At 43.5% G+C, this 15,775-nt stretch overlaps 1 protein-coding gene and 1 long non-coding RNA gene across 9 annotated transcripts in view; one reads left to right on the top strand and one right to left on the bottom strand.

Annotated features, from left to right (window-relative positions):
- LOC144594566 (uncharacterized) overlaps window positions 1–6,423 on the bottom strand; it is a 68,353-nt gene extending 61,930 nt beyond the window's left edge. Inside the window, exon 1 of one of the 2 annotated variants that reach the window (XR_013547403.1) lies at window positions 6,372–6,423. This is a non-coding gene — a long non-coding RNA (uncharacterized LOC144594566). Of the gene's footprint in view, window positions 1–4,648; window positions 4,824–6,371 lie in introns of those variants that run through there. The other variant, XR_013547404.1, reaches the window with a different exon arrangement.
- The window catches only part of bahcc1b (BAH domain and coiled-coil containing 1b), a 303,723-nt gene continuing 294,104 nt past the window's right edge, over window positions 6,157–15,775 (top strand). For 6 of the 7 annotated variants that reach the window (XM_078401265.1, XM_078401267.1, XM_078401272.1 and 3 more), the window contains exon 1: window positions 14,117–14,231. The gene's annotated coding sequence lies outside the window, so the exon portion shown is untranslated. Of the gene's footprint in view, window positions 6,434–14,116; window positions 14,232–15,775 lie in introns of those variants that run through there. The other variant, XM_078401266.1, reaches the window with a different exon arrangement.

Here is a 15,775-nt window from a genome sequence, read left to right on the forward strand (position 1 = left end):
AACCTATGAGATCCCACTTATGAAATTGAAACTAACCATCTGTGCTGTAGGATGTGCTGAAATATAGTCACCCAAAAGGATCCTCCTTCTTAATTACTCCACAGAATATTGAAAAAAGAATGCCTCTTGCTTTATTTTCAAACACGTCAAGCATATTTAACTACTCGGCAAAACAGTCGCAGAATATTTTAGATGGTCCTTCTTGTGTAAGGCCAACAGAGTGACCAAAATAAGCATTTTGTACAACTATGCATTGTCTACCATAGACCACATCTACCACTCGCAGAAATCCACTGTCAATACAAACTGTTACTGAAAAAAAAATCCTGTAGGAAGGAACAGCAGATGCTGGTTTACACCATAGACACAAAATGCTGGAGTAACTCGGCGGGACAGGCGGGATCTCTGGATAGAAGGAATGGGTGACTTTTCGGGTTGAGACCCTTCTTCAGACTGGCCAGACTCCAGTCTGAAGAAGTGTCTCGACCCGAAAAGTCACCCATTCCTTCTATCCAGAGATGCTGCCTGTCCCGCTGAGTTACTCAGGCATTTTGTGTCTATCTGTAAAAAAAATCCTATTGCATTTAATTTGTGCTTAGAGTAGAAAGCCTTCTGGAAACGCTTTTCCAGTACCGTGTTATTCAAATCTTACCCAAAATGTCTGTACTGCCATCTCACATAACAACTGCCAATATATTCCTCTCATTGCTTTGACGCGGTCTCAGTTTGATATATACTGCGTAAGATGCATCTTGGCAACGCTGTGTAAATACCCCATGCAAAATTAAGACCCGTTGTGTAAACAAAGTGCATTGCCAACATCAGTACAGCTTATAACTGTTTGGGTCCATATGGCTGCTGTCCCCAAATAGTCTCCCTGCAAGAACCATACCATATCCAAACTATGTTGCTGCAGGACATTCACTGTGCTGATAGCCAGCTATTTGGACTGAGGCACTGATGCGGATGCCTATGACAGCCAGCAATGGTGTTCAATAAATACAACTGTTTTATGCAGTATTTAAAAAATACAAATGACACACTCCGGGGCATTAACATCTCGTATGACATGTCCTAGACCCAGCACAGAAATGGTGATCACGTAGAAATCATGTCAGTGTCTCTACTTTCTTATAAGTTTAAAGTGATTTGGTATGTCTCCAAATACTCTCACGTACCTCTACAGATGCATTGTAGGAAGTATCCTAACAGCATCATGGCCTGGTTCGGCAACTTCAATGCACAGGAATGCAAGAGGCTGCAAGGCAAGGTGGACTCGGTCCAGTCCACCACAGGCACAGCCTTCTCCACCACTGGAAACATCTATAGGAGGCGATGCCTCAAGGTGGGATCTGCCATCAATGATCCTCACTATCTGGGCCATACCCTCTTGTCGGGGGGCTGGGGGTGGGGAAGCAATGGAGAATGAGGGGGAGACCAGGCTGAGGTTGAGGAGGGTCACTGAGAGCGAAGAGGGACCCAGTGTGTGTATGGGGGGGGGGGGGGGGCTGTAAACGAAGGGGAACCCAGCGGGTGGGGGAGGAGGCCTGCTGCCACCTGCCACCTGCGCCAGCAGACAGTAGATAGGACGGTGAACTTTTGTAACTGTGTTTGCACCAGACACACGTGGCGATACGTCTGTACTGCCTAGGTGATACTGTTGTACGATTTAACCAGGACATATGCAAAACAAAGCATTTCACTGAACCTACGTACATGTGGCAATAAAGTATCATTGAATCATTACATTAAATTTCTGCTACCACCAGGCAGGAGGTACAAGTGCCTGAAGTCCCACACTGCCAGGTTCAGGAACAGCAGCTTTCCTACAACCATCAGACTCTTGATCCGTCCTGCATAATCCTAATGTGTAGGAGGGAACTGCAGATGCTGGTTTACACTGAAGATAAGACACAAAATACTGGAGTAACTCAGCAGGACAGGCAGCATCTCTGGATAAAAGGAATGGGTGACATTTCAGGTCGAGACCCTTCTTCAGACTGTGATAATCCTAACACTTCTTGCACTGTTAGGTTCGTGTTTTTGCACGAATGTACTTTTTTCTTTGCATAGCCCTTTTCTTATTACGTCTTGTAGAATTTGTCATTTCAGTACAATGTGTGTAGAATTTATGTTTCTGGGTGTGGTTGGAGTCTGCGATGTTGCTATAAGCAAGATTTTCATTGTACTTATACCTCACCATACTTGGTCACATAATGGTGAACTCGACTTGACCCGACATGAAACAAAATTTGACACCAAGTCAAATAATAGTTCAGTTCAGTTTAGTTATATAACGTGGAAACAGGCCCTTTGCCCCACCAAGTTCACGCCGACCAGCAATCTCCGCAGACTTACACCATCCTACACACACTAGGGAACAATTTATAATTATACCAAGCCAATTACCCTACAAACCTGTATGTCTTTGGAATGTGGGAGGAAGTCAGGGCTTCTGGAGAAAACCCACACAGGTCACGGGGAGAATGTACATACTCCTTCAAGACAGCACCCGTAGTCAGGATTGAACCCAGGTCTCTGGCACTGTAAGGCAGCAACTCTACCGCTACGCCACTGTGCTGCCCCTGCTATGTTAAGGAAAGTGACCAAAAGCTTAGTCAATGACGGTGTTATTGAGCCCTTCAAAGGAGGAAAGAGATAAGAGAACTAGAGAGAATTAGGAAAGGAATTCCAGAGTTTAATGCCTTGGAAGATTAAGATCGGGCATTCAGCACCTAAATTCAGAGAAGATCAACATACTAGAATTGGAGGATTGCATGAGGAAGAGTTCTTGAGGCAGTTACAGAGTTTGGAAGAAGAAAGACCATTGAGGGATTTAAAAGCAAGGGTGAGAATTTAGAAAGCGAGGTAATGTTTAATCAGAAGTCAAATTTAGATAAGCAACTAATGTGGGTGAATCAAAATTAGTACGACTTAGGAGTCTGGTGGCAGATTTTTGTTTGTCCTCTAGTTTACGGACCATGAAACTGTGGTGGCTGGCCAGGGGGGCATTGGACTAGTTCAGTCTAGAAGTAACAAAGACATGAATGAGAACTTCAACATCTATTGAACAGATGAAGGCTGTGACTGTAAAGGAGTACATATGACAATATATCACCATGAAGCAGAAGGCAAGGGACGTGCTGTTGTGAAGGCTGGCTTGGTGCGACAAGGGAGAAACTCAATGATAACTTGCCGATTCTAATAGTTTTCATTTCATGCAGATATAGTGATCTTTGGCTATGATTAACTGTAAAATTAGCACTGTGTCAAGTAGAAGCTAACCAAAAAAGCTGCTTTTGCTGTCTATTTTGTTCCAATGATATAACATGGTAGAGTAAAATGCTGGAGTAAATCAGCGGGACTGGCAGCATCGCAGGGTCGAAGGAATGGGTGATGTTTCGGGTTGAGACCCTTCTTCAGACTGAGGGGGAGGCACAGAGATATGGAAGGGGAAGGTGTGAAAACGAGACATCAAAGGGGGTGTCATAAATCTCTCTGCACCCTTCCCTACTTGATATCTTTCCTATAACATGGAGCCAAAAACTGAACACAGTACTCTAAATGTGGCCTTCCAACATCTTATATAACTGCATCAAGACCCTCCAACTGCAATGTGTAGGAAGAAACTGCAGATTCTGGTTTACACCGCAGATAGACACAAAATGCTGGAGTAACTCAGCGGGCTAGGCAGCATCTCTGGAGAGAAAGAATGGGCGATGTTTCTTCAGCTGCTATTCTCAATTCTTCAACTGATTGAGGTCAAAGTGCAAGAAGCCTATTATTCTAAATCCAAGAGTTGTCGCATAGTAAATCCAGCAATGTAAAGTAGTACCATGAATTTTTTTTCTCCAGTTACTATTCCTATTCAATCAAATGGTTAATGAAGAAACTGTAATATGTAGGACATTAAATTGACAGCTTAAGACTGCACATACATAATCAGAGTTTTAAAAGTTCCGGGGTCATTTGTTTTCCTTGCTATGACAAAATGATAGTTTAATGACTCAGGAAGTATTAAATAATCAGAGTTTTTTTAATGTGATTTTAATTTGTGTGTGATACTTAACTAAAGTTGGAGATGGTACTGTACGTCTCTTTTTGTGAGTTAGTAATGAATTGGAATATTATACAATCGAATATAAAGGATGAGCAAAAGGAAAATATTATTCCAGAATGGGTGGGCAGATTCGACATGAAAGGATGAATATTGAATTCATTTGTTTCCTATTGAAATAGTCATGTGTGGAATCAATATGTTTGCACATAAAAATAAACCATGTTTATGGTTGACTATGAAAATTATATGATGCATTTAAAGGATAACTTCAAGAAGAAGCTAATAAAAGCCTTATCCCGGTGTATTTCTGGAAAAGCAAACCTGTTTATAAATACCACTGGTGACATTTCCGTGTAAGTCACTCGTTCACTCGTTCCATGTCAAGAAAGGCTGCGTGTTTGAATGCACGGCATATTGAACATCCATCCATGTTTAGCTTCCACACCGACTGACAATTGTGGACATCAAACAGTCCATCTGAGCCTAATTTTCCCCAAGTTTGTGATTTTCACAATACCTAGGCGTGCACGAAAAAGAAATGTTTAACGGCCTGCTTAGATAGCAAGCAAAACAAAGATTTTCATTTACCTTGGCACGCACGACAATAATAAACCCAAACTTCAAACTGGTAGGTGTAAACGGATAAAAAAATACCGCTCGTGTGCATGCAGACACCGGGTCAGAGCAGGGCTGCCGTGCAAAGCAACCTCCTGGGAGGACTCAGCAGCCAGTTGAAGGCGATTGGGGACTGTAAACCATCGCCAGTCGATAGCAAAACAAAACCCAATAAACCGATAATCAATAACGACGTGGTCTCTTTGGAAGTAATGCACTCGGGTGAAGAAAACGTGACTTCAAAAGGGGGGGGGGGGGGGGGGGCGTGCAACTAGTTTCTGGAAAGAAAAGCTTCACCCCACAGCCGCGTTGAAGCTTTCAGTGGGATATCAGCTTGAGCTGGAATTGCAGCGGCGGGTGACGTCAGGCGGATGACGCCACCGGCTGGGGTTTCAGGTGACGTCATCCCATGAAGAGGAGGGGGAGGGGAAGAGGGGGGTAGGGGAAAGAGGGGGGGCGGGGGGAAGAGGAAGGGGGGAGGGGGAAGAGGAAGGGGGAAGAGGGAAGAGGCGGGAGGGGGAAGAGGGAGAAGAGGGGGAAGGGAGAAGAGGGGGGAGGGAGAAGAGGGGGAAGGGAGAAGAGGGGGAGGGAGAAGAGGGGGGAGGGAGAAGAGGGGGGAGGGAGAAGAGGGGGGAGGGAGAAGAGGCGGGAAGAGGGGGGAGGGGGAGGAGGGGGGGAGGGGGAGGAGGGGGGGGGGGGGTCCCAGGACAACGTCATTCTTTTCCCAGGGCTGTGACCTCGGAAGAAAGTTCAGGGCAATAAAGCAACACAATGGCTGGGAGTTCTCGTCCCGAGCGGGGAGTGGGAGCAGGAGGGGGGGGGCGGGGAGTGGGAGCAAGAGGGAGCGCGGGGAGTGGGAGCAAGAGGGAGGGGGGGGGGGGAGTGGGAGCAAGGGGGGGGGGAGTGGGAGCAAGGGGGGGGGGAGTGGGAGCAAGGGGGGGGGGGACCGCAAGTAGCGCAGGGCTCTGCCCCACCAACAACAACAAAAAAAGATGCACGCAGGAAGGATTGCAAGGGAGGAATATAAATAAACATTGAATCGGGTAAAAAGCAAAGTAAACAGATGATTTTTGTTTTGTTTCTGAAAGCAAACGATAATCAGTGTGGATGTGGTTCGCGTTCTGTTATTCTCTATTAAAGGCGCCGGCGTTGGGGGGAGGGTCTTTCAGGAAGAGAGGGCTGCTCTGTACAACACTTGGGAATATTGTCAACCCTACAATGGCCGAGTTTAGGAAGTTTGGAGAATTGCAGCTTGTCTAATGGATCAGAGAATCCGGAATTTTAGTCCGGGTGGGGTTGGGGGGGGGAAACACGTTTCCGCTCCCAATACCACCCCTCCCGTTAAAACACAAGTCCGTTCGGCGGGAGCGCCGGTTTTGGTAACAAAGGGAGCGGGCTGCCTGACCAAAGCGGGATACACAGGGACTGGGGGGGGGGGGGGGGGGGAGAGGATCTGGAAAAGAGATTAGATTTCGCTTCTCTCTCATCAATTTTATGGTTAATGTCAAGCGGCTCCATTGTGGGAGAAGAGGCACGTCAGCTAGCCATAAATTTGTGAGCGGAGTGGCAGTGCAGAGTGCATCTGTTTGGCCGAGTTCATTGCCTCTGATACTGTATGGAGACAGGTAGAAGGAACCCTGTTTGAGCACCATCTATCAGCAAAGCAGAGTCAATCCGGGACAAAATACAAACCTACCAGACATTCACAACCGAGTTTTCCCTAGGAAACATTTTCGATCTGCCGCCTGCGCCGCCCCGGTATGTTCTCTTTGCCTTAAATTTTGTTTATCTCGCTGTATTTTTTTTTTCCACGTTGGCAGTTGATTGGTAATCACAATGAATAAGAGAGAGAGAGAGAGAGAGAGAGAGAGAGAATGAATGAGAGAGAGAAAGAGAGATAGAGGGGGAGGGAGGCAGGCAGAAAGGGAGAAAGTAGAAATGAAACGGCCTACTCCAGCTAAAATATCTATACACAGTGTAAATAAAATGCCCTAAATTCACTGACCGCACGGTCTCTTAGATACGATGGATATAAGCCCTGCAGTTGAGTACAGGCTTTTTTTAAAATCGTGCTGAGGAATGTAAGGTTGCCGATTCATTTTATAATTTTAAAATAACTTTTTTTTTCTAACAAGTCAAAACACCCAATCTATAACGACAAATATCCACGGGTGTGAAGCCGTGATGGAGGTGACAATATATTGTGCTGTGCGTGCTGTGAATATTAGAGAAAGAAAAGTGCAATTTAAAGGAGAATTTGGAAGTAAATTCTATTTTGCATGCACGGTCGGTTTATTTATATCTCCGTTATCAATGTTCGGGAGGACGCGCTGTCCCGCGCTGGGATAAATGGCGGACCCATTTATTTCACCTTTATAATATGTTCAGTGTCGTTAATATTTTATTTTAACTTCAGATCCCGAGACCAGCAGTTTGTTTGCAACTTTAACACTCGTGTCAAACGGTAGAGAGAAAAAAATCGGGAGTAATTGAGCGAATTCCCATTTATTAGAGGTTCTGCTGCACTAATTTAAAATGGGGATTATTTCGCCTGTGGTTTTAAAGAAAAATAACGATCGCCCTTCGTGTTTCTATTATTGCCGAGAAATTGGCGATGCATCTGAATTCAAGGCAAATGACTGACCCATCTCTTAACAAACTGCTGCAAAATCAAACGCCCAGCACCATAATAAAAAGCACGTTAGGTGGTGAAAATGCAATGCAATGAATTAACCCATATTCATGACAAAAATATCTAACAGTGGGGTTTGTTTGTCGTTCAGGTTCTGAGAGTAGTTTTATTTTTGCTGATCTCCTCAACAATCCGCTGTTTGTTATATCCTATGGTTAAAAAAACCCAGTATGCAGAAACTGACAAGGGGTTCAACCACAGGCTTATAAATACGTAGCCAATTAGATCTTGTTTTGCAGGCTTAAAGCAAATAGATTAAACACCTTTGAGCTGCCGTGCCATTTAGAACCTCAAAACGTCTTTTGTTTTTTAATCAAATTATAGCAGAAATTCGAGTATTTTCTTTGGCGATGAACAGATAGCAGGTCGGCTGGCGTGGAGGAAGTGAAATCATGCAGAAAGCCTAATCCTCACACTGTCCGCTGAGTCCCTTGTATATAAAAAAAAGATTCACAGTGGCGAATAAAACGCAATCTTGATTACAGGCACATCGTGGGGAAAGAGGGCTGCGGGTTGTAAAAGAAGAACATCTTTACTCTTCTCCTTTATTTATTTATTTCTATTGCTTATTGCGTCTTAAGCAACAAAAGGGGAATAAAAGGAGTTTTAAAGGGGAAATCCCGCGGTAGGAGAACTGTTTGTCCAAAGGGAGTGGAACCAGCGACTGTCTTATTGTTTTCTGCTGACTGAAGGCTAGGTTGTTAATTATCTCCTTAAAATTCAGGGGGGGGGGGGGGGAACCCCCACAAAATAAAACAATGCTTGCGAGGCAATAGAAGTTGGGGGGTTTTTAACGCCCGTGTTTGAGATAATAATAGGCGCCATCATTATCTACATACAATAGGATTCTTACTGCCCTTCATTGTAGGAACGTAATCTATGGAATCGGGTTAACATTAAGCTTTAAGTACGTAAATTAAACGTGTGTGATAAGTTTTACCTCAATATTACTGGAGGTTGAAAAGTAATTCTAGAACGTGAAATTGGCATGGTTGTCATGGTTTTAATATTGGTGTTGAAATATTTGTGTGGAAATGAAAGGGACGGATTTGTGTGTGTGTGTGTTTTAAGATTTTATTCTAGGGGTCCGGTCATGTCGATTTGATATCGGGGGAAGGTCCAGCGAGCAACCGCCTCGGAGCTCACCCAGATCAGGGAGATATTCCACAGCGTGGATCACAATATAGAGATGGACTAGGATCACAATATTCCACAACTAGATATTCCACAACTAGGCTTATACTAGGATCAACGTGGAACTCCGCACACAAGCGCCATGTGAGACCGGCCATCACGAGAACATACTGATATTGTAACCCAGCGTGTTATTCTATTGTAACACGGCGGTTGCTTCTGTGCCATTTTACATTCGCCGCTTTGCAATTAATTTCATGTCCGCTTTTTGTTTTGTCTCATTAAACAGACGGCACAAAAAAAATAGATAAACCCAGGACCATTCCCAGAAATGGTGAAATCTAGCGAAGCTGTGACCAAAACACAGCGCATGAGCTGAGCATGGAGTTTACAAAGCCCCCTGTTGTTTCGCGTTACAATGCGTGCATGAATTTATAGACAAACGTGCTACACCTAGAAATGGGGAGAATAAACTGCGTAATGATTTTTGTTGCATTTGAGCAAATATCAGACGCACAGGTTTCCACTACACGCCTTCCCCTAAAGAACATATGCTATGCACTACCATCATCCTCTCTACCTCGGTGTCACGTTATCTTGGATATATTAAAAAAAAACCTTTGCCCTTTCAGTTCACCGAATCAAGTGTGTAATGGCAGCACCGCTCGTCCGAAATCGCTCCAAAGGGTTTTGGTCTTTCTCTTGGGCTTCTCTGCCCATGAGGATTTCTCTTCATATTTCACGTCCTTTCTGATATTTTCCCTTTCTCTCTCTCTCACTCACACACTTATCCTCGCGCTTGTGCTCCCCCGCAATCTGCTTTGTAAAATAAACACATTTTTTACTTTGATTAACTACAGATTTCTAGCCACAGCCTTCCCGTCTTCCGACCGATAAGATCTGAAACCGAAAGTAGATTCGCGCTTCTCGGCGGCCGCCGAGAGAACGTCGCCGTGGCCTCCACAGATTTACACACGCACTGAGTTTGTGCCGAGCGACTGACATATTCCTTAAAGAATGGGGGGTGTGGGGACGGGCCCAACGGGCCCGCTTTGCTAGTATTCCTTAAAACAAAGACCTAAACTCCAGCGAGTATTTTTTACAATTTCCCGAAAAGATTGGGGCCCGGAGAGTTGAGAGGAGGGGCGAGCGGGGTTCTGGGTTTGAAATAGATTTTTCTTTTGAAGGCAGCTTGTTTTAAATATCAGCAGACTCCCACAGTGCGAGCGCATGGTGTCAAAACTCCTTGTACATGCGGATTTTACATTCACACAGTCGCCCGACATCCTTCCGCCAAACGTCGGCGCTTGAAACCCGAGCCCTCCTGAATGTTTCAACGCAACTCACTTTAAGGCCACAGTCAACTCCATCCGGCCCGTCCTCGGTTACAACTCAAACCGAAGCTGGATTGTTTTAAATATATCTCGGGAGATATATCTCTGGAATCGCTGCTCCTTTTGAGATCTGCATCCGAGTCTCCACCTTGGAAGTTCACCCAACGCGGAACAACCCAATCCAATATTAAAATGTCCATCCGCATGCGGTGTATATCATTTATTCAGATAGGCAATTAAATTCAGCACAATATATAAATTCATCAGCAGATAGCGATTGCTAATAACTACCTCCCATATTGAGCATCGATTGTGTCTTCGTCATATTGCTGTGCAATAAATTGATAATTAACAGCTCCGACTGGCCATAAAATCCTTTTAGTTTAACCGTAGCCCTTTGTAGAAGATTCTGCAATGAACGTTCAAGTTTATTCTTTAAAACAAGGACTTTTAACTCTAACCATGCACTCAAAACAGAAAGGCCACGCCGCGAAAGGCATTGCTATTTAAAAAAAAAAAAAATCTGATGTATTGTCAGGAATTGGCCGCTCGTTTGTTGGGCAATTGTAAAACAAATTTAACAATTGTTTAAGTAATTACTCATGGGTGCATAAAGCAAATCTCAAAAAAACATTTATCTCCAGTTGAAGATTCAATATCACCTCGCCCACATTCGCCGTGTGCAAGTGTACGAAGGCGGTAGGTCTAATCAGAAATCGCCAAATCCATTTAAATTAATCTGCCGAAGCAACGATATTCACAAAAGAAAATGGTAATAACGTTTTGGAATATTGTAAGTTAGCTCGCCATTGGCCAGTTGTTCGCAGTTATGTAACATTAGAATTTGTAATAAAATGCTTAAAAAAGAACTTATCGAGCTAGCAAGAATTGAATGTGCATAGATTAAGGTCTCTCCCTCCCCCTCCCTATAAATGTACACTGAATAGATATTGATGACTTAAGTAAGATATTGTCAGGCTTCGAGATCGGTGCAATTTTGATTTTAGGGGATTCTGTTTCTTTCCTTACTAACGAGATTTTATTTTGAGGCAAAACCCATTCAATGCGTCTGAAAGTAAACGTTCTCGGTTACTAAACGTACAGAGCTCCGAGTTCAGACTGTCGACATTTCTATGGGAAAGTATGGTGGGAGAGAGCAGATGAGAAGCGACGCAATTTGTTTAATATTGATATAGGCGCAAATAAAATTGTTGGAGAGGCCACCTCATCTCAAGTTGATTTGAGAGCTGGCGGCCGTGCGGTTTACATTGTGCTAAACTCCCATTACATTGTGCTTACTTAAGCAGCAGGGCGATTACGGAGTGTACGTGGCGGATCCTTAACCAGGTTCAGAGTTGGGACTCGATATTCGCACCCAGAATCGAGAAGTAGAAATTCTCGTGGCAGGGGGAGACAATGGTAGAGAAATAACACACTCGATGTTTGGGATTTTTTTCTCTCTCTCTCTCTTACCCCCTGTGCTCCCTATTCTTAAATGTAGAAACACGTTAAAAGAACAAAGCTCCAGAGTGAAGTCCCGCGACGGGAAATTTAGCTGCGTTTAAAATTGCAATTGAATCAGTTGTATATTTTATCCCATTGCACGACAACACCAAACAAATTTTGGGGAAGAAAGCACCATCAGATTTGTCTGGGTTCCTATATCCGTCACTATTTTTGGTAAATCGTCGCCTCTTTACACACTTATTCCCGAACTAAACACGGGCAACGTTAAGTATAACCATTTCCAAAAAGAAAGGCCCAGCAACAGTGATTGGGGATAGCTATCTTTATTTTCAATCATTAGGCTACTTTCCTTTTACATGATAGTAACTTTATGATATGGCGCGCGAACGTCTCTGTACATAAAGGGCCCATTATACAAATTGTAATTTTTACTTTTTGGATAAAAGCTGTTCGAGCCCAAGGAGGAAATGTCTGACCTTGAGGTATTCCAGCTTTTTATGCGTTTTCTTTTTTCCCGTTAGTCACTTAGAATTGTAATACAAAAAGCACGAACAGACATCTGCTTTATCTTTGGAACACTTTCTCTTAATTGATGTTTTAAAATGCTCTTTATGACGATCGGTACGTTCCAACTTATTAAAACTAAAACCAAATCTTCAACCACTCCCCACTTTTAAAAAAAACGCAACACTCTGGGTACGTGATCTGTGTAAAATGTCTGAAATTCCAATTAAATAGTCGATTAAAAAGCGCACTAGGCATCCGCTGCTTTTTAGACTTTTCGAGCTCCGTTTAATTTTACGTTTTTCTTCAATAAAATGCCTCGTAATGAAGCAACCGTGCCAATAGCTTCCACCATTTACGAGTGACCTCAACAGCTTCTAATGTAACACAGATGCTCTCCCCTATTAGAGATTTCTCACATTCACTCAAAGCTAGGTAGATTAAAGTAACAGTCTCTTTCTTTCTGAGACCCTATTTACAATCTATATTGAAATCATACAGCAAGATAACCGACTGGTGCTTTCCCTCCTTAAATGTTCCCTTTTTTTCCGCCTTCTGAGCTCTATATTCTTTCCGAAGCGACAGTTTCTATCGCTCACGCTTCCGAATCAGACCCAAAGCTCAGAGATCACTGGTTGGACGGTTCAGAATTCATGAAAGCCGTCTAAAACTGACAATTTACGGCAGGGGGAAAAAAACCAGATGTCGGCACTGTGGGTTTTAACACATTTAATGGGTATTTGTGTGCACTATACCAATTCACAACTGGCGCCTGTGCAAATCCTTGCATTGAAAAGTTAGTGAAATATACAGATAGGACATTTCCAAGCAGTCATTGTCATTCTCTTAGAAGCAATTGTATATTATTGTCTTTTTACCTATCGTTCCCTTCCGCGTTTTGTTTTGCAAAACTGTTTTCAAGAAGCGTCCCGTTTCTCTTCCCTTTTTTTTGTGTGTTTTTTTTGCGTTGCGTTGCGTTGCAAGCATGTAGAGTAGAGTAGCCTCCGGCCTCTGGTGACAAGTCCTCGTTCCGGTAGTTGGATCTGGGTGTAAGATCGAAGGAAACTGTCAGTCAGTGATGCTTCATTGATCACGCACAATCCTCTTTGCAGGACTTGCCTTCTTCAAGAGCCATCAGTCATTTTGCATTAATTATCCAATCCGCTAGTCCTCCAGGCTCCAACAGGGCTCCTCTGCGCGCTGGCTGTCGGTGCAAGTGAGTGAGCGAGAGAGAGAGAGAGAGAGAGAGAGAGAGAGAGAGAGAGAGAGAGAGATAAAGCAAAAAGGAGAGAAACACAAGTTAAACCAGGAGTAAGAACCAGGTGCACAGGTTTATACACCAAAAATATATTATCGACGGATTGGGATTGCCTCAGAAGGTAGTGAATGAAAGATAGAGAAAATTGAATTAGGAAATAAATCAGTTTGTTAAACCCACCTCGATTTGCCATTCACCTCTCTTGAAACTTCTGCACTGGAGAATGAAATCCATGCGGATGCAGGAACACGTCTGTTTACTGTAAGCACACTGCCTTCCAAACTTCCCCTTCGCGCCAGGCGTCTTGAATTGCATTTCTTTCCACCCTTTCGTGCACGGATAGTTAACCCAACTTCTTCAGATCTCCCGTTTGTCTTCTCCTTCCTCTGATCTTGCGCCTTTATGTCGATTGAAGCATTTGTACCTTCCATCGCTGCCACCACTGCGTGCCTTAAAGTACTTTCAATAAGTCTGCCTCGGTTGCATTTCGTGCAGTCGGAGTCATCTTGGTGCTGGCTTCCTGGTGTTGCAAGAAGTCTACTGCTGCTGCCTCGCTTCTGCTGTTTCTTTCCAGTACCTCCAGAGGAGACCTTCACGTTCTGTATTTTGTTCTTCCTCGTTGCTCAGTGTTCTGAAACAACTTCTTTGCATTTCTTCCTTCTTTCTCCTCGGTCAGCATTTCCCCAGCAAAAACACACACCCCGCTCACCTTCCTCCTACTCCTGCATGCACCACACTTCCCCCCTTTTCTGCTCAAGGGCCATTTGGGTCTCTCCCGGAGGCCGCCGCGAAACCGTCACCTCCCTTTATCCGTCTCCCTCCCTTTCAAGCCGCGGCCAGGGGCGCCCCGAAACCGTCGCCGCGCCCTAATTGCTTCTCATACGGCCCGGCGCGGCCTGGCCGCCAGCCAATCAGAGGCTTGTTGACACTGGTTGATGGGCAGATTACGGGCGCGGCGCCAGCCAATGGAAGTCTTGTTTACACAGGCTGATTGACGGGAGCCCGGGATTGCTAGCAGTGCGCACCTCATTGTACAGACAAGTTGTTGAAGTAAGAAATCTTTTTGGTGCTCGTGCTCACTGCAACCTTTTCAGAAGTGTAGCATGTCACATAGCGTCCAGATAATTAAAAAACATTTTCTTTTTTCAGTGTATACTCGGAATTCCAGTAAGTACACGTTTTCGCTACATATATGCAATAAAAGAGTCAAAATGCAAACATAAGAATTGAAATATTTGTTATTTTTTAACTGTAACCTAGTGTTTAACAGTCTGTTTTTTTGGGGGGAGGTGGGGGGTTTATTCAAAACAAATGTAATCAAGAAGCCGCGCTCGATTATTTTTTTTTTGTTTGCGAAATCCCATTTTTGTCCGTACATTTAAAAGGGAAACAGAAGCTCCAAGCGGGCGCCTGTTGTTGTACATCCGCTCCAAGCGTTCTCTTCTCCGGCTTCACTGGGGAGGACAGCGCGCCGCCGAGCAAATTCACCCAACCAAAAAAAAACAACACCTTTTCCAATGCTTCCCAAAAAATTAACAACAACCACAAAAGAAAAATCTGAATTAACGTCGAAAATCCCAGGGACCGCCGCGTTGCATTTGATATTATCAAGAAGACATTGAACAGAGAACTATCTGAGCGGTGGCAGCTTTCTTATCGCACTGTAACGATTCCGAATGGCTCATTCCTTTTCAGCGTTTTTGAGAGACGTCCTCATTTTTTTTTTAAAAGCACACTGAACGTTGTAAAAACAGTTTAAAAAAAAAAGACTGATAACTTTCACCGCCGTTTTGTCGGCGTGAAGATAAGGCCTGGATTTTAATTTTAAAACACAGCAGTTGGGGAGATTAAGCAGCACATCGAAGCAAATAGCAATCATATTATAATGTAAATTGACTGCCCGTATTACAAAAAGCGAACATTTTATACATTCCGATTCTAGCTAACGTTAAAATATAGATTGTAGTCGGTTGATTTTTGCTGCATTTTTGCGGCTTATTCTTGAAATTACAATTTATTGACTAACATGCGTTAATTTTTTTTGTTGTGTGACACATATTACACACGGTGCTTTTTGTGCACATAAAATCCGATTTTTCAGATTAATTTTGCTTGACGAGTGGAAATCTTTCAGTTCTTTAGCAATATTAAATTGACGTGAATTTAAATTATTTCACACTGTTCTGTGATTTTGGCGTGTTGTTGCATTGGAAATATCATCCCGAAATTAATGTCAGATGAAAATTCAGACCGGGAAAGTAGGGGAAGGGAAACATTGCAAAATGAAGAGGATAAATTGAAAAAAGACCAATTTAAAAGCATCTAAGTGAGCGATAGAGCCTTGAATTATTGTTGCTTCACACTGTCCGCGTTATTGCACGAAAACGATATAATCTGCATAAATAAACCGGACAAAATGTTAAAGAAAAATACGGAGAAAAATTCTGTCCCCTAAACCAATTCGTCTTTGAAACAGGGGCCGCCTTTAATAAACATTTCATTGTTTAATCCTCGGAGTGTCAGGAGTAATTTATGTTCCAGCAGCCGTGCGCTGAATGCAGTCTCTGTAAAGTGCTGATATTTGGTTAATTTTCTTTTATTCTTAAGGCTACTGAATGTTGAGGTAAATCGATGTGATTGATAAAAGGGAATGAATTAAAATAAAATTATGTCTACATACACATTTGTACAGTCCCGAGTGATTGTGGAGC

This window comes from Rhinoraja longicauda, chromosome 6, assembly GCF_053455715.1.
Source record: "Rhinoraja longicauda isolate Sanriku21f chromosome 6, sRhiLon1.1, whole genome shotgun sequence".
Classification (NCBI taxonomy): domain Eukaryota; kingdom Metazoa; phylum Chordata; class Chondrichthyes; order Rajiformes; family Arhynchobatidae; genus Rhinoraja; species Rhinoraja longicauda.